The sequence below is a fragment of the Globicephala melas genome, chromosome 10, assembly GCF_963455315.2.
Source record: "Globicephala melas chromosome 10, mGloMel1.2, whole genome shotgun sequence".
Classification (NCBI taxonomy): domain Eukaryota; kingdom Metazoa; phylum Chordata; class Mammalia; order Artiodactyla; family Delphinidae; genus Globicephala; species Globicephala melas.
The window spans coordinates 44022127-44043996 of NC_083323.1; the positions used below are offsets into that span (position 1 = coordinate 44022127).

General features: G+C 33.9%; 1 long non-coding RNA gene across 1 annotated transcript in view; it reads right to left on the reverse strand.

The window, feature by feature from the left end:
- Window positions 1-20259: 20259 nt before the first annotated feature.
- Window positions 20260-21870, reverse strand: part of LOC132598008 (uncharacterized) — a 40022-nt gene continuing 38411 nt past the window's right edge. Inside the window, exons 2-3 of the long non-coding RNA XR_009565623.1 lie at window positions 21051-21114; window positions 20260-20880 (exon numbers count right to left, since the gene is read on the reverse strand). This is a non-coding gene — a long non-coding RNA (uncharacterized lncRNA). The remainder of the gene's footprint in view (window positions 20881-21050; window positions 21115-21870) is intronic.

Consider the following 21870-nt stretch of genomic DNA (forward strand, 5'->3'; position numbering starts at 1 on the left):
TTCTCAGCAATCTTGGTATCTTCCACCTTTTACTATTCTTGCTGTGATGTGAGACAGTCTTTACCAGTCAGAGTTGTTCATGCTTATCACATTTATTCCTCAACTCATTTTTTTTTAATCCTAAATCAGTTTATAGTGTCATAAAATTTAAACAAATTGTATGCCAGACTTTTTCACAAAATTGATCAACATTTTTTATAGACAAATTACCACACTGTCTGCTTGAGCAGCACAAATAATGACTTAACAATTAAATATAGAATTTATATGCTAAGTATTTTATTTTGTAATCTATAATCCTTTAAAGCATTTTATTACACTTTATATCCTTCCCCCTCCAAAAGTTTGGGTATTTGATATGCCTACCATAAGTTATACTGAAAAAATTAGTATGAAAAAATTAGTAACATATAAATAGAAAACCAGATCATGGAGAAAAAATTTAAAAGATGAATACAAATTGCTAATCTGAAGGCTCCTAAAGCTACAAAAAAATTAGTTTTCTTTGTATTTCCAGGGCCCAGCTTAGTATCTGGTATCTAGAAATGATAAATAAATGCTATATAAAAAATGAGCAAAATAGTTATTCATACTGGAAATATTCATAGCATATCCAGGTTTTACTATAAATTTTATCACCTTGAATTTTCATATTTTAGGAAATAAATCCTTAGGAGTTTATTTAGGAACTATATTTTATAAAAATAATTTTTAGCAAAATTATTATTATTAATGAAGTATGGATTTGTAAAACAAAGTATTAATGGATGCTATTAATTTCTTTCAATGATACTTAATATAATTAATTCTAATACTTTGATTAAAATCATAAACTCTTATAATTAAATTAAGGGAATTTTTTGCTATAGAAGATCTAGAGGATTGTTCTCCAAACATTGATTAAACAATCCACTTTCTAACAATATATTTTGTTAGAGTTTAGAGACATTAAACAGAACCCACTTCATTACATTTCTACTAGAAAATTTTCTTTCTGTTTTTTCTCTAGAGTTTAAGCTTAATCTATCAACATATAACAATCTCTCTAGTTTTGTTCTCTGGAGAAGAACAGAGTAAGTTCTTATCCATGTTTGCCAAATCTAGTTTATGTTCAGAAATCCTGGGAGATGGTGGTGGTGGATACATTTTAAAGATATGTATATATTTTTTTCTTTAAATCACATCCCCTGAGAACTCTGATATAGCAGACCTGACTTTAGAGCTCTGAAATGTGTATTTGTAAATGTCGTCTTGGTCATACTGATCATCAACCTGCACTGGCAACCACTGGTCCATGCTATCAACTTCATATCTTAATGGTGAGACCAGTACATTACTTGAGAAGTGCATTTGGTATTGAAATTAGAAAACAGAAGAGAAAACAGAGTTCATCCTAAGTATATGTAGACCATTTTGAAAAGAGTAGCAAGGCAGAAACTTCAATTGTTGAGATATCTTAAGAAATAGATTTTCTTTTTTGTGGTAAGCCTATTGATGAGATCTTGCTTTCTGCAGAATAAGAGACTGAATTGTAATTTTGAATAAAGTTGATTCAATTCAACACGTGAAATAAAACACTCTTCTTCAACAGATGGATTTTGATGACCTTATTAGAAACTCTGTAGGAAAGACCTTTTGGTGACTAAATCTATAGCTAGTTCCTGATGAAAACTTATTTGATAAATAAACCATTATGAAGTTGAATTGCAAAACTCCAGTGGCCTGCTGGAATTCCCTCTTTTGGAGTCTTGCCTGAGTCAGTTCACACTAAATTTTCAACAAGTATATTAAGTGAAGAATTTGGGTGCATATCACAGGGAATATCAAAGAGTATTTCCTACAACTAGGATGGAGAATTAATAAATATAAGTCCTCCTTCTTTCCCTGACACCAACTGGCTTTACAAAAGCAGGCAAATTACCTTATTACACTTATATTCTTTGTTGTGTTTTTATCTGAAAAACAAAGGAACTAAAAGAAATACATTGATTTATTGAGCATATTTTTTAAAGTTCTTACTATATTAAGCATTCAGATAGATATGAAAGGATTTACAAATAAGATAAAAATAGAGCCCCTAGACCAAGGAGATAGTAGAAATCAAATGTCGTATGCATCAGTATTTACAATTCAGCATAAAAAGGAATATATGAAATAGAGAGGTGTGAAAAAATGCTGTGGAAGTTCTAAGAAGAAAGATAGTATTTTTGCCTTGGGTTCCAGAGAAGGTTTCTTTATACTACCACTTGAGGAATAAACAGGAGTATCACATGCAAGGTTGGGTGAGATACTTTATGACGAGGGAAATTTCTGAACAAAGAGATAGAATAGAATATCATTTGTTTGGGGATAGACAGTTTGGGTAAGCTAAGGCTAGAGAGCAGTTACAACCACTTTCAGAGACTTAATATACTAAGGGAATCCATTAATGTATGGCAACTTTATTATCTGGCGTTGGGAGACAGTCCAGCAAAACTTTACTTTTTCCAGCAAAAGTAAACATTGGTTTAAAAGCATTGAGATGTTGATTGTTAATGGGAGGGAGGTTGTGTTAATAAAAGGTTAAGAATGGGTTTAAGAATTTTCAAATACATGAGTGGTTTTCAGGTTTATTCTCTTGATTATTTTATTGACAAATAAAATCTTATCCAGAAACCCTATAAAATATCAATAAATAAAAGTCCTGCTGCTCTGATTGAGAGAGAGAGGAGAAGGGTGGGACCCAGAACCCCACAGGAGGAACAACCTGCTGGATTAGTAGGCACCCCTGAGGAATGTTATGTTTACTCAGAGCACATATTGAAAACTGTGGGCAGAGTGACTGGGAACAGGATGATGCTATGGACAGAAATCAGATCAGTAAGAGGAGCAAGTTGGGGATAGAGGTTAATAAATTTGCTGGTCACATTGAGGTACCAAATTTACATTCAATTATAAATGCCTAAGAGGAGATGGAGTGAGAGCTAAGGGGAGAAGTTGAGGTGAGGGATATCATTTGAAAGGATTGCTGACATCCTGGTGAGAGATAATATTGCCAGAAAAGGTGCACAAAGAGAAGACAAATGGGCGAGGTCCAAGTCTTAGGGAATGCAGTAATTCAAGGTGTGGGAAGCAGAAAAGAAGCTGAGAGTGGAACAGGGAGAGAATAAGGGACGAAGCAGGCAAATGTCAGGTCACAGATGCTTGAATTACAGCTGATGATGCTTGTAGAAAATAAGGAATGGCATTTGGTTTGTTGGCTGGTTTTGTTTATTTGTAAGTTTTTGATAAAGGCATATTCAAAATTTATAACACTTTAAATATGATATGAATAGACACAAAATGGCTTGCTAAAAAAGGAAATAACATGTATTTAGAAACACAGACTTGTTTACTAGATTAATTCATGAGGGAATGGAAACATTCCTTCTGGCTTGAATTTGATGCAAGGGAGTCAGACTATACACCCACCAGTGAAGGGAAAGAGAAAAAACTTGAAAGCAGAAAAAACAGAAAACAAAAAACCACCATTACCATCTTGATTTGTATTAGATTTATTGAAGTCAGAAACTTTTTTTTTTAGAATGAACATGTGTCAAAAATTTTACTCAGCTTATTGATGAGGGAACCAAAATGATGGCAATAGTGGTTCAAAGGAGGAGGCAAGGAATGCAGATTTATACTGTAAGTTGTTCAAAAGGAGCCAAAATGAATTAGGTAAGAGATTCAAAACTGGGCAATGTCCTACAATCACTAAACCATAACTGTTTGGGGTTCTTTTTCTTTCTTTCTTTCTTTTTAACATCTTTTTTGGAGTATAATTGCTTTACAATGTTGTGTTAGTTTCTGCCATATAACAAAGTGAATCAGCTATATGTATACATATATCCCCATATCCCCTCCCTATGATTCTGTTGGGGAGTCCAAAGTGTTATACGATATATTAAAGGAAATAAGATAAATTTATTAATGGCATTATTACCTGGAAATATTACCTCAAATATCTAACAAAAATATGTTTAAAATAATTTCTAAAGAAGGTCATGACTAAGTGCTGTAGAGAAGCAAAAAAAAAGTGAAGACTGAGAAATGATACCAGATTGGAAGATTAGATCAATGCTGATCACCAGGGTTGAATGATCTCCCAAAGCTTCTAATAGTTATAGGATTATTCCTGACTATATATTTATATATTGGCAATGTGAATATTTTCTTTTTATATGTAAAATGTGCATGTGCATCTGCCTCTACACACATACATGCACACATATACACACATACTCACAAATGCTAATTTCTATTCTAAATGGCATGTACATTGATCATCATTGTGTATATAATATTTACTAATAAAGTTTTATGAATTTTAAGTGCTTTTCTGATGTTACACGTTACTAGAGTAGTGCCAATACTGCAGATCATGAGAAATACTGAGTAATTTATCTGCATTAGCTAAAGATTTAAAAACTGTGTTGATATTAACTCTTTGTATTCTTGATAATAAAACACTGTTACCAGACTTATCAGGGTGGGGATGAGATGTATGTCTTTCTTATATGGCATTCCTAAATTCTGTGTGGTAAGTTTGAAGATGCACTGAAATATTTCTAATGTCAAGAGTAACAATGTTTCATTGCACATCAGTTCTCTGTTAGATCTTTTCTCCCACAGTTGGAAACCATGCCATGTGACTTTTTTTAAATTAGTTTTTGTGCCTGCCCTAATAGATCTTGTGCTTATAGAGTAAGTCATAGTCTTCTGTATTATTCCATGTTCTCCTCCATGAATACTTAAACTGCTTTTTCTTAGCTCAGTCTACTCATATTAAAACTATTATAACCAAATGTTTTGCATTTAATTATCTTTCCAAACAAATTAATACATAAATGGGACCATAGAGCAGCTCTAGAAAAGAGAATACAATTATCAAAAGAAACAGCATATGAAAAGAATTATATAGAAAATACAGATAAATATCCCATATCATAAATGTTCTAGAAATAACTAACTTACTTGAATGTAAAACTATAAGAATGAAAGGTAGCTTAACGTTATTGACCTAAATTGGTCCAAAGTTTTACTGATCAGTTAGAGTATTTAAAGATATTTCAGAATAAAAATGCTTTTCCTTGGAACTAATTTCACTTTCCTCCATGGCAACAACAAGTTCTCCCTGAGGCAGCGTCTCCTCATCTTGCCCCAGCTCCCCCAACCATGCAAAGTGTGTGCACTTGGCAACCTCCCAGCTTCACTCTTGGGGATTTTGTATACTTGGCTATAGGTGGTTGTGTTTGTGATATTGAACTTAATATACTGAGAATGCATTCTAGAATTGTAATTAGTTGTCAAAATATAAGCAAATACAATCAAAAGATAAATATGTTTTACTGTATACTACATCTATGACAAAAACACAGCAGCTGCACTTGCAAGTAGAGATGTAATGCAAGGTGTGTACCATTAGAAAGAAAAATGTATTAAGTACTAATGAAGTCCTCCAGTATAGGCTAAAAAATTAAAGATGGCCGAGTTGATATTACATTTAATGATACACTTTTTCCTAATTTTTTAAAAAAAATTTTATTGGAGTATAGTTGATTTACAATGCTGAGTTAGTTTCTGCTGTACAGCAATGTGAATCACTTATGTATATATACATATATCCGCTCTTTTTTAGATTCCTTTCCCATATAGGTCATTACAGAGTATTGAGTAGAGTTCCCTGTGCTATACAGTAGGTCCTTATTAGTTATCTAGTTTATATATAGTACTGTGTATATGTCAATCCCAACCTCCCAATTTATCCCTCCCCCCCCTAATTTTCTTCACTATATGATGCTAATGGAGGTGAAGCATGAAAAGACAACTAGGGAATCATGGGAGATAAAGAGTTTTTGATGAAGTTAGTCCATCCCAATATTATGTGTCCTTCTACAGGTACTGAGTTATTTCTTCAAAACCTGTGATTTTGCACATACTTCGTATCCCTCAGCCTGTGATGTTCAGCCTTCATTCTGTGGCCTGCCTCTCCTACTCAGTATTCAAAGCATGGTTCAATTACCCCATTCTCTGAAAAACAGTTCCTGATCATGTCCTATCTACTTTTTACTGAAATAGCAATGACCTACAACCTAGCTCTTATCCTTGCACTTGACTCTCTTATAGCATCTATCACGTTGTGTTATAATTACCCATGTATCTCCTGTTCTAAACACTGAGTACCTTAGGAGTAAGAGAAGGGTCTTTATGGAAAACAACCAGCCAAGCTCTTGGAGTATAGTAGGGGCTCAGTAAATGCTCAGTGAATTATTGAAATGGATTGTCATTAATTATTCACTGGATCTCAGTTTCTCATCTGAGCATGGTGTGACTGTACTAGTTGATATCTAAAGTGCTTCCTAACTTGAAAATATAGATGAGTTGTATGAAATTCTGACCCCAGTATCTCCATTAACACTATTGACCACGTTTTCTGAAAATTTTTTCATTTTGTTTTGAGACTACTCTTCTTTTTTCTCTCTCAAAAGGGATCCTTCTCTTGATTTTTCATATTGAATTCCAGTATCCAATTAAAAAAAAAAAAAGCTTAATTTGCAGTTGCTTCCTGCTCTCTCCCCATCTTTCAATCGCCCGTTCTTTATCCATTATTTCAAAGCCTATATCCCCAGTCCTCAATACACATTGTCAGTGAGAAGTTATGTTTCTGAAGAGCAGTTTTTGAATTCTGGCCTGCTTTTGAATTCTGACTGTAAGTAGGAATACTGTTTAGTGTCCAACTCAGGGTCGTTGTGAATATTAAATGAGATCTTACACATAAAGTGCATAGCATGGGGCCTGGTATAAGATAAGCATTCAAGAAAAGAATAAGAATGTCTGCATAAGGTACATATTCAATAAATGCCTGTACCTTGTATGTACTTTGAAAACCATGGTAGTTTTAGATAGAACCCACAGCTGTGAATGAAGCTTAGTGTTATTTATAGTTGTGGCAGTTGAGTTTGGAAATAATCTTAGGCAATCCCTTAACCTTTCTTAATGTTTCTTAAAAGGGCCCCAGATTAATGGTTCAGCCCAAGTAATCTGGTAAAAGAAAAAAAGCCTGTCAGCTGACTTGGTTTATTTAGGCTCATCTAAAGCCCATTTTAGAAAGGAAGCACTATTTGTGTGACTTCATCTCAAGAGACAGTCTATTCATAAGGATACTTTCTTAAACTGATAATAATTCAGGTAGCTAGAATTTCAGCATAATAGTATGAATTCAGTGGAGATAGGCATTATTGTTTTTTTAAGTCTTGAAGATTAATAGTTGATAGGAATGCTATAATATCTAAAATCTAAGGCAGAGTCTCTCTATTTCACTTAAGATTCATTTTTGGCATAATCAATATTTTTTAAATGAAAGTTTATTAACCCACTATCATGGCAAATAAGAAGATGTGATAAAAATACCACCCTGAAAAAGACTTCCAAATCCTTTAAAGCTACATCTTCCCTTTTTATTAAAAAATTTTGTGAAGGAATTATACTAAATATATTTTAATCTATCATTTTAGAAATATATTTCAATGTATCATTTTAGAAATGGCAAGAGAATTTGCCATTTGTCAAACACAAAATACAATAAAAACATCCCATAGAGTTAAGCACTGGGGGATAATGTCTATTCAGCTCAGGTGTTCACTTCCATTTCTAAAAACATTCTCCACCCCTCCCTACAACTCTAGGACTTCTTTTCCATGCTGTCAAACATAGAGGCAGATATAATGTAGCCTTAATGTTTCACAACTTTTATAATAAAATATTTTATAGTAGACATTTTTTCCCACAACATCATTAAATTTGCTTCAGAATTGCTATGGGCTTAATACAAATTTAGAAAGCAAAAGGAAAACATACTACTCCATGTATTGTTCCATCAACTGTCAACTATGAGCAAAAAAACTAATGGCAAAATGCCTTTTTCTTTTCAAACTAAACTCAGTTCACCAGAAAACACATTCTCTCTCAATACTTTAAACTTTTCTTTTTATATATTTATTGGAATGCTTATTTAAATTTATTTTGAATTATGAAAATCTCAATAAGACTAATGTTTGCCATCAAGTGTTCCAAAGAACAATAGTTAAGAGGGATGTTAATAGATAACTATTTAAAAAATAAACAAAAACAAATGTTTCATGTTCAAAAAGGTTTTGGAAACTCTGGGTCAAACAAAATAAGATTTCTTTACTACAAAATATGCAGAGACTTTAATATGGTAGTTTGTATTATGAGTCTCCAAGTTATAAAAAGCAGCGTTTCTCAAGAAAAGATAATGGAAGCTTTTTTCTTTTAGCCTAGTTTCCATTTACTTGTTCATGAATCAAATAACTACTGATTTGAGTGTTTACTATACTTTCTCTTTTCTGCAGCTTACATTCTTATATGGCAGAGAGAGAAACAGACACACAAATTGTGTTAAATGTTGAGTGAAGAGCAGATGATATAATGAGGAAGGAGAAAAAAAGTCACATAGGATCTCTATGGAGATATGACATTTGAGTTGAGAAAGAAAATTCTAGCCAGAAGAAGCAGATGCAAGAAAGGGTTAAGTGCATCTGTGTTGTAGAAATAGAATGGAGAATACTACAGCTAGAGAAGAACTGCGCAGAGGGAGTAAGAGATGAGGTTGGAGAAGGACACAGATCATTTAAGACATTGTAGGTCATGTTAAGATGTTTAAATTTTATTATAAAAGTGACACAGTGGGACTTCTCTGGTGGTCCAGTGATTAAGACTCTGTGCTTCCACTGCAGGGGGTGCAGGTTCAATTCCTGGTGAGGGAACTAAGGTGGTCAGGGAGCTAAGATCCCGTATGCTGGGCGGTGTGGCCAATAAATAAATAAATAAATAATAAAAGCAACACAAAGCAAATGGCTGGTGATGGTCATAGATGGTAATGCATGTAAGCTCTATGAGGGCAGATACGTGCAGCTAGCCACAGAGCCTAGAAGGATATCTAGCCCATAGTATGCATACTATAATGTTTCTTGAATTAAGACCCAGAAAGTGATGATTCTTAGCTAGAAAACAGAAATTTAATATAAAACAAAAACAGGAATATCCAATTTGGCAATGGTATTAAAATTTAAAAAGAGATATACAAAATGGTTTCAGTGAGAGCTCATTCTGAGCTCATATTTTTACAGTTTATAAATGACTTTAGTCTTGGACTTATAAAATTATTAAGGGTCTACAGAGGTCGGTTTTATTTTTCAGATTTATTTCACTGCATTTTATTGGTGAGTTAAATCTTATGACGCATTTCTACATACTCGGAGAGTCTCAAAATTCTTAGGATATTTACTTTGTATATGACAAAGGTCTACTCCATTTGCAGATAGGTAATCTGTAAGTAAATGAGAGATTCTCAAGAATACAAACTGTCCCTAAAACAGAATTTCTTAGGAAAAGTATGTTTTATTTTAAGTAAACTTTTCTAAGTTACCTCAAGTTATAATAACATCCTTTATATCAACTACATAGTTTACTGTAAAATATTTTTGTAAATATACATATTTATATGGAAATTTTCATGCAGGTACTTTACTGTGTAAATATGTAAAATGGAGGTAGAGAAAATATCTAATTGCACATTAATACCCTTCCATATTTGGTGTAAACATCTTTAGCTAAAATTACAATATAATCACATGTACATAAATGTTTAGTTTACCAATTATAGCATAATTATTATCATGTTTACGATAAAAGTGATATATGAAAAGATATTTTCAATAGTCTCAGAATCATGAATCTGCTTTTCTTATTAATTATAGCTAATTCCAAAGGCTGATTACAAACACAATTTTAACTCCTAACTTCATATACTTAATGTTTATTCAAAAGGCACTATAATTTTTTTTAACCAATAGGAAATATAGGTTTAGGGAAAACATTTAAGTGTTTGAAGAAGGAAAATTAATATTTATTATTTATGCATACTATAGTTTTGGTAGATAAAGATCATCTCAATTGTGCTAATTTCTAACTACTACCATCTGCCTTTTAAAAAAATTTTTAGATTTAAAATTATATAATTTTTGACCATGTTAGACTTAAATAGTTTAACTTTAGGATTCGTGCTGATCCACAATGAGGTCAGGAATATAAACTGTAACTATCACTTTTAATTACCTGAAATTTTTTTTCAAGAACTGAGATAAACAATAAGGTTGCCATAGTCACCGAATTCAGAAGGGCCATTATAAAGTCAAGATCCTAGACCATTATTGAAGTAAGCATGAGCTAAATGACATAAAATTTTAATCCCAAAATATTTGAGTTTCATTTAGATATCCTTAGAGTTTCACTTGGTAGGAAACATCAGGTAGGTCTTTTATCTACCAATATTGCTTAAGTATTTTTTATAGCTAGTCATGTCATTTGAACACAGGAGACAATTTTAACATTGATGGATCCTGAATGTGGATGATGTAAAATCTTGGAAATAGGGATAGTAATCTCTATTCCCAAAGGTTATTGTGAAGTTTAAATTAAAATAAAATGTATTATGTGTGTTAATGTACTTTGCATATTCTAGGTGCTCAATTTATTTCTTCCTATTATTAAATGAAACAACTAACTAATAGGACCTAGGACCTTCTCAAATAGTTGCTTGGGTATAGAACAGATAGACTTCCTTCAAAGTCCTTCAGTAATGCTTCCTATGGAATCATTCCTGGGAAGAAAGAAATTCTTCTAGAGTTGCTAGTACCTACTCTCCAGTAGATAACATCTATTCTTTTATATACATACCTACATACATATACAAGGACACACATATAATATATCCATTATATCCATATATACACACACACACACATACACACACAAACACACACACACACACACATATATATTTGATATCATTTGCCAGAGATCTTGAAAACACCAGTAGGTGACTCTGCCCACTTGTGGGATGAGGGTGTAATAATTAACCAAAACCATTCTCTTGATTACTGGGTTGCCTTTTGAAGATCCTCCTCTGCCACAAAATTTGAGTGCCTCAAACTACAGAGTGAAGCAAAGAATCCAAATAAAAACCCCAGAGCAAAAATCATTCTTCTTTCTGTAGAGAAACTCCAAAGAAATTTTTTTAAAGTAATTGCCTTTAAAGATAAATAATCATCTTAAAGATCAATTACTGGTAGAAATGATTAAGTGTATTTATTATGTGTTATTAAAATTAGAAATGTTAACTCTGTGTCTATTTTAACAAATAAACACATTCTAGAGTGAGTGTAATCAGGGAGAAGTAAAATTGGAGAGTGAGTAGGGTAAAGGTTTTTATTTTCAAAAATGAAGTATCCTTTTAAGAATTTTAAGTACTTAGTGATAGAAGGACAGATAAGACAGTGCTGTGAGGTTTCTTCCAACCCCAATAATTCTGCCTTTGAAACTTATTCTGAATAAAATAAACAGTATTAGTAAACTGAATGAAACCATTTGGTGAGAAAGTCACATTCTGAAATAAAACATATACTGGACCTGAAAATATGGAATAACAATGACCTCTTATGATGAATATGAATTTTTTTGAGAAGACTGATACAGGAGAATCAGTAAATGCATTTAGACATTACAATCCCTTTTTAAACAAAATAGGAAATGGAAGAAAATCAGTTTGGGAAACATAGTTATATCTAAAAAGTAAACAAGTAAAAATATCCTCCTTCCAGGAAATATAAAATTAAATGCCTTGCCACAAATTACTAAAGTTATACAAATTCCAGCTGAATAAATAAATAAAAACAGTACTAAATACCTTGATCAATGTTTTCCCCAAGGTCAGAAATGGGACAATAAATATTTTGACAGTCAATAAACTGATGGATGAGGAATTATTACAATTTTAAACAACTTTTTTAGAGAAAAAATTTGAAAAAATCAAATAGCTGTATTTTTCACATTGGGAAAATCACAGTTAAAATATTAGACATTAATTCTGAAGGGCTTATAGGTTTTACCTTTCAGATGAACATAAGCTATAGGTAGTATGGATGGCAGGCTTTTGTTTTCTTACAGGTCCATACATTCACTCCTCTTCATTAAGGGAAAACAGGATATAGATAAGGATTGGTTTTGGATACCCAAATTATCTCCATCTGCATCTTGATTTTCCTCTATGAAAATCCAATTACAATATTCTATTTGAATAACATATTCAAAATAATTAACAATAGTTATGCTACAACCCCATGTGCTCAGAAAAAAAAGCCATCTGTAGTTATCTATTATGGCCAAATAGATACTATAATAACTGAATATCAGCTTTTCTTCTACTAAAATATAGAAGTAAATTATTACCACAGCTATGTCACTTCCAGAGGGGTTTCCAGGTTCATGTATTTAACTTCCTCCTGAGTATCACAATTTGATTTTCCAAAATGCCAACACATACCAAACATGCACATAACTTAATGCATATCTAATCCACAAAACCTTATGCTCCTATTCCTGTGATTTTTATTTAGAGAATAACACTACCATCCAACCCGATTCGAAATTTAAACCATTGAACAGATCAGAAGCCAAGGAATCATTCTTGGTATTCCAGGGATAGGGATGGGGAGGCAAGGCACAAGTAGAGAGGAGAAGCTGCAGAAATTTTCTAGAGGCAGTTCACTGAGGACTTGTAAACCATCTTAAAGTTTTTTGAACTTTATTCTAAGCATAATGGATAGCACTGTGATTTTAAGACTACAGTATATGGTATGCTAAGATCTAGTTTTGCGTTCTGAATTTTTCAACATTATTCAGTGTTGCTGATTTGTAAGTTGTTTCAGTATCCAAACGTTATTTTCAATCTGTTTTTTCTGGATACGATCATTGCTATTTTTATATGATGAATTCCATTTCATCCTATTTTGCACATATTTGTAACTTTCTATATACAATTTCATTCTGTCCTCTCCATGGACTTTGAAATACCTTTGTTTTAGCAATGACTAAACATTTTGTGAACTCTCCATCTACTGTTCTCCTAGCTTTAAAATATTAAATGGCAGAAAGCATATTATCTTTTCCTTCAGTATGTTAATTCTCATACGTTCATTATTTTCAAGCAAGCTTTTCAGCACATTACATTCACAGAAAAATCATAATCGTCAGTGTACTTTTAACAGATATGTATGAAATACTTCAGTGAATTTTTTCTTATGTATACATCATAGTATATATTTACATAATATACAAAAATCATTTCATATATGATTAATATTTCTTTATAGGGTAATGCTTTAAATAAATTTTAAAACTTCACCTTGCTTATTTGAAATGTAAGGCCAATCAGTATTGTCTTCTTTTTTTTTCATTTTTTTTTTAACATCTGTATCGGAGTATAATTGCTTTACATTGTTGTGTTACTTGCTGCTGTATAACAAAGTGAATCAGCTATACGTATACATATATCCCCATATCCCCTTCCTCTTGCATCTCCCTCCCAACCTCCCTATCCCACCCCTCTAGGTGGTCACAAAGCACCAAGCTGACCTACCTGTGCCGTGCGGCTGCTTTCCACTAGCTATCTGTTTTACATTTGGTAATGTATATATGTCAATGCTACTCTCTCACTTCTTCCCAGCTTACCCTTTCCCCTCTCCGTATCCTCAAGTCAGTTCTCTACCTCTGTGTCTTTATTCCTATCCTGCCCCAAGTTTCTTCAGAACCTTTGTTTTTTTGATTCCATATGTATGTGTTAGCATACGGTATTTGTTTTTCTCTTTCTGACTTACTTCACTCTGTATGACAGATTCTATGTCCATCCACCTCACTACAAATAACTCAATTTCATTTCTTTTTATGGCTGAGTAATATTCCATTGTATATGTGCCACATCTTCTTTATCCATTCATCTGCCTATGGACACTTAGGTAGCTTCCTGGCTATTATAAATAGTGCTGCAATGAACATTGGGGTAATGAGTCTTTTTGAGTTATGGTTCTCTCAGGGTATATGCTCAGTAGTGGGATTGCTGGGTCATATGGTAGTTCTATTTTTAGGTTTTTAAGGAACCTCCATACTGTTCTTCATATAGGCTGTATCAATTTACATTGCCACCAACCAACAGTATAGGAGGGTTCCCTTTACTCCACACCCTCTCCAGCATTTATTGTTTGTGGATTTTTTGATGATGGCCATTCTGACTTGTGTGAGGTGATACCTCATTGTAGTTTTGATTTGCATTTCTCTAATGATTAGTGATGTTGAACATTCTTTCATGTGTCTGTTGGCAATCTGTATATCTTCTTTGGAGAAATGTCTATATGGTCTTCCGCGCATTTTGGGATTGGGTTGTTTTTTTTTGGTATTGAGCTTCATGAGCTGCTTGTAAATTTTGGAGATTAATCCTTTGTCAGTTGCTTTGTTTGCAAATATTTTCTCCCATTCTGAGGGTTGTCTTTTCATCTTCTTTATGGTTTCCTTTGCTGTGAAAAAGCTTTTAAGTTTCATTAGGTCCCATTTGTTTACTTTTGCTTTTATTTCCATATCTCTAGGAGGTGGGTCAAAAATGGTCTCTCTGTGTTTTATGTCGTAGGGTGTTCTGCCTATGTTTTCCTCTAAGAGTTTTATAGTGTCTAGCTTTACATTTAGGTCTTTAATCGTCCTTGAGTTTATTTTTGTATATGGTGTTAGAGAGTGTTCTAATTTCATTCTTTTGCATGTAGCTGTCCAGTTTTCCCAGCATCATTTATTGAAGAGGCTGTCTTTTCCCCATTGTATATTCTTGCCTCCTTTAACAAAGATAAGGTGACCATACATGCGTGGGTTTATCTCTGGGCTTTCTAACCTGTTCCATTGATCTATATTTCTATTTTTGTGCCAGTACCATAGTCTCTTGATTACTGTAGCTTTGTAGTATAGTCTGAAGTCAGGAAGCCTCATTCCTCCAGCTCCGTTTTTCTTTCTCAAAATTGCTTTAGCTATTCAGCGTCTTTTGTGTTTCCATACAAATTGTAAAAGTTTTTGTTTTAATTCTGTGAAAAATGCCATTGGTTGTTTGATAGGGATTGCATTAAATTGAGATTGCTTTGGGTAGTATAGTCATTTTCACAACGTTGATTCTTCCAATCCAAGAACATGGTATATCTCTCCATCTGTTTGTATCATCTTTAATTTCTTTCATCAGTGTCTTATAGTTTTCTGCATACAGGTCCTTTGTCTCCTTAGGTAGGTTATTCCTAGGTATTTTATTCTTTTTGTTGCAATGGTAAATAGGAGTGTTTCCTAAATTTCTTTTTCAGATTTTTCATCAGTGTATAAAGATGCAGGAGATTTCTGTGCATTAATTTTGAATCCTGTTACTTTACCAAATTCATTGATTAGTTCTAGTAGATTTCTGGTAGCATCTTTAGCATTCTCTATGTATAATATCATGTCATCTGCAAACAGTGACAGCTTTACTTCTTCTTTTCCCATTTGGTTTCCTTTTATTACTTCTCTGATTGCTGTGGCTAAGACTTCCAAAACTATGTTGAATAATAGTGGTGAGAGTGGTCAGCCTTGTCTTGTTCCTGATCTTAGTGGAAATGGTTTCAGTTTTTCACCATTGTGGATGATGTTGCCCATGGGTTTGTCATATATGGCCTTTACTATCTTGAGGAAAGTTGCCTCTATGCCTCCTTTCTGGAGGGTTTTTATCATAAATGGGTGTTGAATTTTGTCGAAAGCTTTTTCTGCATCTATTGAGACGATCATATGGTTTTTATCCTTCAATTTGTTAATATGGTGTATCACATTGATTGATTTGCATATATTGAAGATCATTGCATTCCTGGGATAAACCCCACTTGATCATGATGTATGATCCTTTTAATGTGCTCTTGGATTCTGTTTGCTAGTATTTTGTTGAGGATTTTTGCATCTACGCTCATCAGTGATATTGGCCTGTAGGTTTCATTTTTTGTGACATCCTTGTCTGGTTTTGGTATCAGGGTGATAGTGGCCTCGTAGAATGAGTTTGGGAGTGTTCCTCCCTCTGCTATATTTTGGAAGGGTTTGAGAAGGTTAGGTGTTAGCTCTTCTCTAAATGTTTGATAGAATTTGCCTGTGAAGCCATCTGGTCCTGGGCTTTTGTTTTTTGGAAGATTTTTAATCACAGTTTCGATTTTAGTGCTTGTGATTGGTCTGTTTATATTTTCTATGTCTTGTTGATTCAGTCTCAGAAGGTTGTGCTTTTCTAAGAATTTGTCCATTTTATTGGCATATAGTTGTTTGTAATAATCTCTGATGATCCTTTGTATTTCTGCAGTGTCAGTTGTTACTTTTCCTTTTTCTTTCTAATTCTGTGGATTTGAGTCTTCTCCCTTTTTTCTTTATGAGCCTGGCTAATGATTTATGAATTTTGTTTATCTTCTCAAAGAGCCAGCTTTTAGTTTTATTGATCTTTGCTATTGCTTTCTTCATTGCTTTTTCATTTATTTCTGATCTGATCTTTATGATTTCCTTCCTCCCGCTAACTTAGGGTTTTTTTGTTGTTGTTCTTCTTCTTTCTCTAATTGCTTTAGGTGTAAGGTTAGATTGTTTATTTGAGATGTTTCTTGTTTCTTGAGGTAGGATTTTATTGCTGTAAACTTCCCTCTTAGAAGTGCTTTTATTGCATCCCATAGGTTTTGGGTCATCGTGTTTTCATTGTCCTTTTTCTCTAGGTATTTTTTGATTTCCTCTTTGATTTCTTCAGTGATCTCTTGGTTAGCGTATTGTTTAGCTTCCATGTGTTTGTATTTTTTTTACAGTTTTTTTCCTGTAATTGATATCTAGTCTCATAGCATTGTGGTTGGAAAAGATACTTGATAAGATTTTAATTTTCTTAAATTTACCAAGGCTTGATATGTGACCCTAGATATGATCTATCCTAGAGAATATTCCATGAGCACTTGAGAAGAAAGTGTATTCTGTTGTTTGGATGGAATGTCCTATAAATTTCAATTAAAGCAATCTTGTTTAATGTGTCATTTAAAGCTTGTGTTTCCCCTTTTATTTTCATTTTGGTTGACATGTCTGCTGGTGAAAATGGGTGTTAAATTCTCCTACTATTATTGTGTTACTGTTGATTTCCCCTTTTATGGCTGTTAGCATTTGCCTTATGTATTGAGGCGCTCCTATGTTGGGTGCATAAATATTTACAATTGTTATATCTTCTTCTTGGATTGATCCCTTGATCATTGTGTAGTGTCCTTCTTTGTCTCTTGCAATAGTCTTTATTTTAAAGTCTATTTTGTCTGATATGAGAATTGCTACTTCAGCTTTCTTTTGATTTCCATTTGCATGGAATATCTTTTTCCATCCCCTCACTTTCAGTCTGTATGTGTCCCTAGGTCTGAAGTGGGTCTCTTGTAGACAGCATATATACACGTCTTTTTTTGTATCCATTCAGCCAGTCTCTGTCTTTTGTTTGGAGCATTTAATCCATTTACATTTAAGGTAATTATCGATATGTATGTTCCTATTGCCATTTTCTTTTGTTTTGTGTTTATTTTTGTAGGTCCTTTTCTTCTCTTGTGTTTCCTGCCTGGAGAAGTTCCTTTAGCATTTATTATAAAGCTGGTTTCGTAGTGCTGAATTCTCTTAACTTTTGCTTGTCTGTTAAGGTTTTAATTTCTCCATTGAATCTGAATGAGATCCTTGCTGGGTAGAGGAATCTTGGTTGTAGTTTTTTCCCTTTCATCACTTTAAATATGTCCTGCCACTCTCAAACTCTGCCTTGCAGAGTTTCTGCTAAAAGATCAGCTGTTAACCCTATGGAGATTCCCTTGTTTGTTATTTGTTGCTTTTCCCTTGCTGATTTCAATATTTTTTCTTTGTATTTAATTTTTGATAGTTTGATTAATATGTGTTTTGTTGTGTTTCTACTTGGCTTTATCCTGTATGGGAGTCTCTGTGCCTCCTGGACTTGATTGACTATTTTTTTTCCCATATTATGGAAGTTTTCAACTATCATCTCTTCAAATATTTCTTCATTCCCTTTCCTTTTCTCTTCTTCTTCTGGGACCCCTAAAATTTGAATGTTGTTGTGTTTAATGTTGTCCCAGTAGTCTCTGAGACTGTCCTCAAGTCCTTTCATTCTTTTTTCTTTATTCTTCTCTGTGGTAGTTATTTCCACTATTTTACCTTCCAGGTCAATTATCCATTCTTCTGCCTCAGTTATTCTGCTATTGATTCTTTTTAAAGAATTTTTAATTTCATTTATTGTGTTGTTCATCATTGTTTGTTTGCTGTTTAGTTCTTCTAGGTCCTTGTTAATCGTTTTGTTTATTTTCTCCCTTCTATTTCCATGATTTTGGATCATGTTTACTATCATTACTCTGAATTATTTTTCAGGTAGCCTGCCTATTTCCTCTTCATTTGTTTGGTCCGGTGGGTTTTTACCTTGCTCTTTCATCTGCTGTGTGTTTCTCTGTCTTCTCATTTTGCTTTACTTACTGTGTTTGAGGTCTCCTTTTCACAGGCTGCAGGTTCATAGTTTCCATTGTTTTTGGTTTCTTCCCCCAGTGGGTAAGGTTGACTCAGTGGGTTGTGTAGGCTTCCTGCTGGAGGGGACTGATTCCTGTGTTCTGGTGGATGAGGCTGTATATTTTCTTTCTAGTAAGGACCCCATCCGGTGGTGTGTTTTGGGATGACCGTGCACTTATTACAATTTTTGGCAGCCTCTGCTAATGGGTGGTGTTGTGTTCCTGTCTTTCTAGTTGTTTGGCATGGGGTGTTCAGCACTGTAGCTTGCTGGTCGTTGAGTGGAACTGGGTCTTATCGTTGAGACAGAGATCTCTGGGAGAGCTCTCACTAATTGATATTTCATGGGGCCTGGAGGTCTCTGGTGGTCCAATGTCCTGAACTCGTCTCTCCCACCTCAGAGGCTCAGGCCTGACAGCAGGCTGGAGCACCAAGACCCTGTAGCCACACAGGTTTTGGCAGTCTGAGGCCTTCTGCTATTGTTCAGTAGTGTCCTGTAGGAGTTGTTCCCCATGTAGATTTTTTTTTTAATGTATTTGTGCAGAGGAAGGTGATCTCCACATCCTGTTCATCCACCATATTGAAGGTCCTCTCTCTTCACACCTCCTGTTGCTAGAGGATCCTCATTTCATCTGGAAAGGACATAAATCTGGCAATCTCACTTCAGGCCTAGCCCATCCATGTTTTTTCCCTTTGTGCTTAGTCTGTTTCACTTGTTTATAGCCGGCCCCATGCAGAGGCCTTGTCCTCAGCCCTTCAGACCAGAGTTCCTCGTGAAATGGCTGAGCCAACACCTCAGCTCGGGATGTGTGCTGAAGCTCCTCACAAGACACTCAACTCAAGATGGCGGCAGGCCATGCACAGAGACACTGCATACGCCCTGCAGTGTGATGTCAGTATTGTCTTCTGTTTTTAAAATTTATTCAGAAGATGATTCAATAAACAAAGATACTTTCATTTTCAGTCAAGATTTTGGTCAGTAAGGTTTTCCAGATCAATTTTTCTATGTAAGGAGACATATATAAAACAGGTATCAGATGAAAAATATCACCCAGTCATTCATCTTTTGTTTACTCATTTAGCAACTGTATTAGTTGCCTTTTATGTTACTGTTATGGTGAATAAAAAATTGACCCAGACTGGAACTTGGTCTTCCAAGAGGTAGCGTTCTTTGTTTCAAGTAAAAGATGTTAACAACCAAAGTGATAGGATTTTTTTTTTCATTGTTTGTTTGATTACTGAATTTGAAAAAGTCTGTTTGTAAAGAAAAGTAAATGAAGGAATTTCTTCAATTAAAAGAAATGAAAAGTTAAGTAAATATAATTCCTCTCAGAAGTAAAATATTTAACATTAGTATATAAATACTATTCAATGCAATTTTTAAAACCTCACCTATTGAAAAATGGGTAAATTATATGAAAAGGAAATTCACAAAATAACAAATATAAATTATTTAAAATAATGTTAGACTTTTTGGTCACTTTCGATGAGGTTTGGAAAGTCTATGATGATTTGAATACAAAGTAAAGTAAAGCTTTTAGACAGCAAAATGACAATAAATTTTAAAAATTAAACTTCCATACTGCAGACTAATCCTTAGAAAAATACAAAAACTTACAAAAAGACATACATAAAGTCATATTGTTGATTTTATTTTATTTATTTTTTATAACATATTTATTGGAGTATGATTTCTTTACAATATTGTGTTAGTTTCTTTGATTTTATTTTAAAATTATAAAACAATCTGTTAAATGTTTAGAGACTGATGAAATAAAATACATACTAAAGATGGACATTCGTACAGTATTAAAATTACATTCCATGTAAAGATAAAAGAATTACCTTATATGCTAATATAATTAAGTGATAAAAACACAAAAATAGTATAGTCCATATGAACTTCATTTTATTGTGTACACATATATGTATATGTGTACAAAATGATAACAAAAGCAGAAAAATTGGCAAAGATAACTCGGGGGAGTGTAGATATAGGTAATTTTTCAAACATTTTACAGTAAAATTTAGAAAGCATAGAAGGAAATTTATCATTGAATTTGGCCCATGCTGTAAACATTTAAGAACTATGTGGTACCTACATATAAAGTAAGGATTCTGCAAGACAAAATGAAATTAGTGTTATAATAAAATATTGAACAGAATTTAAGGATTCTGAGATAGAACAATTATTTCCACTAAAATAATTCATCAGAAAAGCTTTGGGCTTCCCTGGTGGCACAGTGGTTGAGAGTCCGCCTGCCAATGCAGGGGACATGGGTTCGTGCCCTGGTCTGGGAAGATCCCACATGCCACGGAGCGGCTGGACCCATGAGCCATGGCCGCTGAGCCTGCGCGTCCGGAACCTGTGCTGCACAACAGGAGAGGCCACAACAGTGAGAGGCCCGCGTACTGCAATTAAAAAAAAAAAAAAAGCTTTTATGTAGAAATTTAGAATAGTGTAGAATTTTAGTTGAACCTTAGAAAAGAACTGAGGCACACCATAATCAAAAGCAACAAGACATCAACATGTGTATTTTTGGAAAAAGGAATAATTTTTGTGCCACCTGAACAGAGCTTACATGCAGGAAGTCGATCTAAGGAAGCTGGAATTTTCCTAACCAGCTATAGGAATATTTTGTTGCCCTAAAAAAGACAAAGAAAGAGAGAGAGAGAAGGAAGGGAGGGAGGGAGGGAGGGAAAGAAGGAGGGAGGGAGGGAGAGAAGGAGGGAGGAAGGGAGGGAAGGAGGGAGGAAGGGAGGGAGGGAGAGAAGGAGGGAGGAAGGGAGGGAAGGAGGGAGGAAGGGAGGGAGAGAAGGAGGGAGGAAGGGAGGGAAGGAGGGAGGAAGGGAGGGAGGGAGAGAAGGAGGGAGGAAGGGAGGGAAGGAGGGAGGAAGGGAGGGAAAGAAGGCAGGAAGGAAGGAAGGAAGGAAGGAAAAAGGAAAGAGAGAGAAAGAAAGAAAGTTAGTAGAGAGTATTTCCTATTACCCAGGGGTAAATATAAGCTCATTCTCCTTCAGTTGCTCGAGTTAGCTACTCACTCAGTGATTAGTTAAATGAGTCATTGTCCAGATTTTTCTTCAAAAAGGGAAGTTATGTTCCATGTTTATAAATAAAAATAAATGAATCTGCAAATTGCAAATATTTTTTTGAGATTAATTTGATTTTGCTTTTGGAAAACGTTAAGGCTGAAAACACTTCACAACCTTTTTCCAGAATCCAACAATTTTTTTCAGATATCTCAGGTGATTTATTTTACAAATGTCAATCTAGATTATTTTACATAAAAGTTTTCAAAATTATGTATACACTTAATCCTCTAAAAACTGTTTAAAAGTATTTTTTCTATAAGATTATAATTAGCTTCTCTTCTATCAACTTCTGTGTCAGAGGTTTAGAGA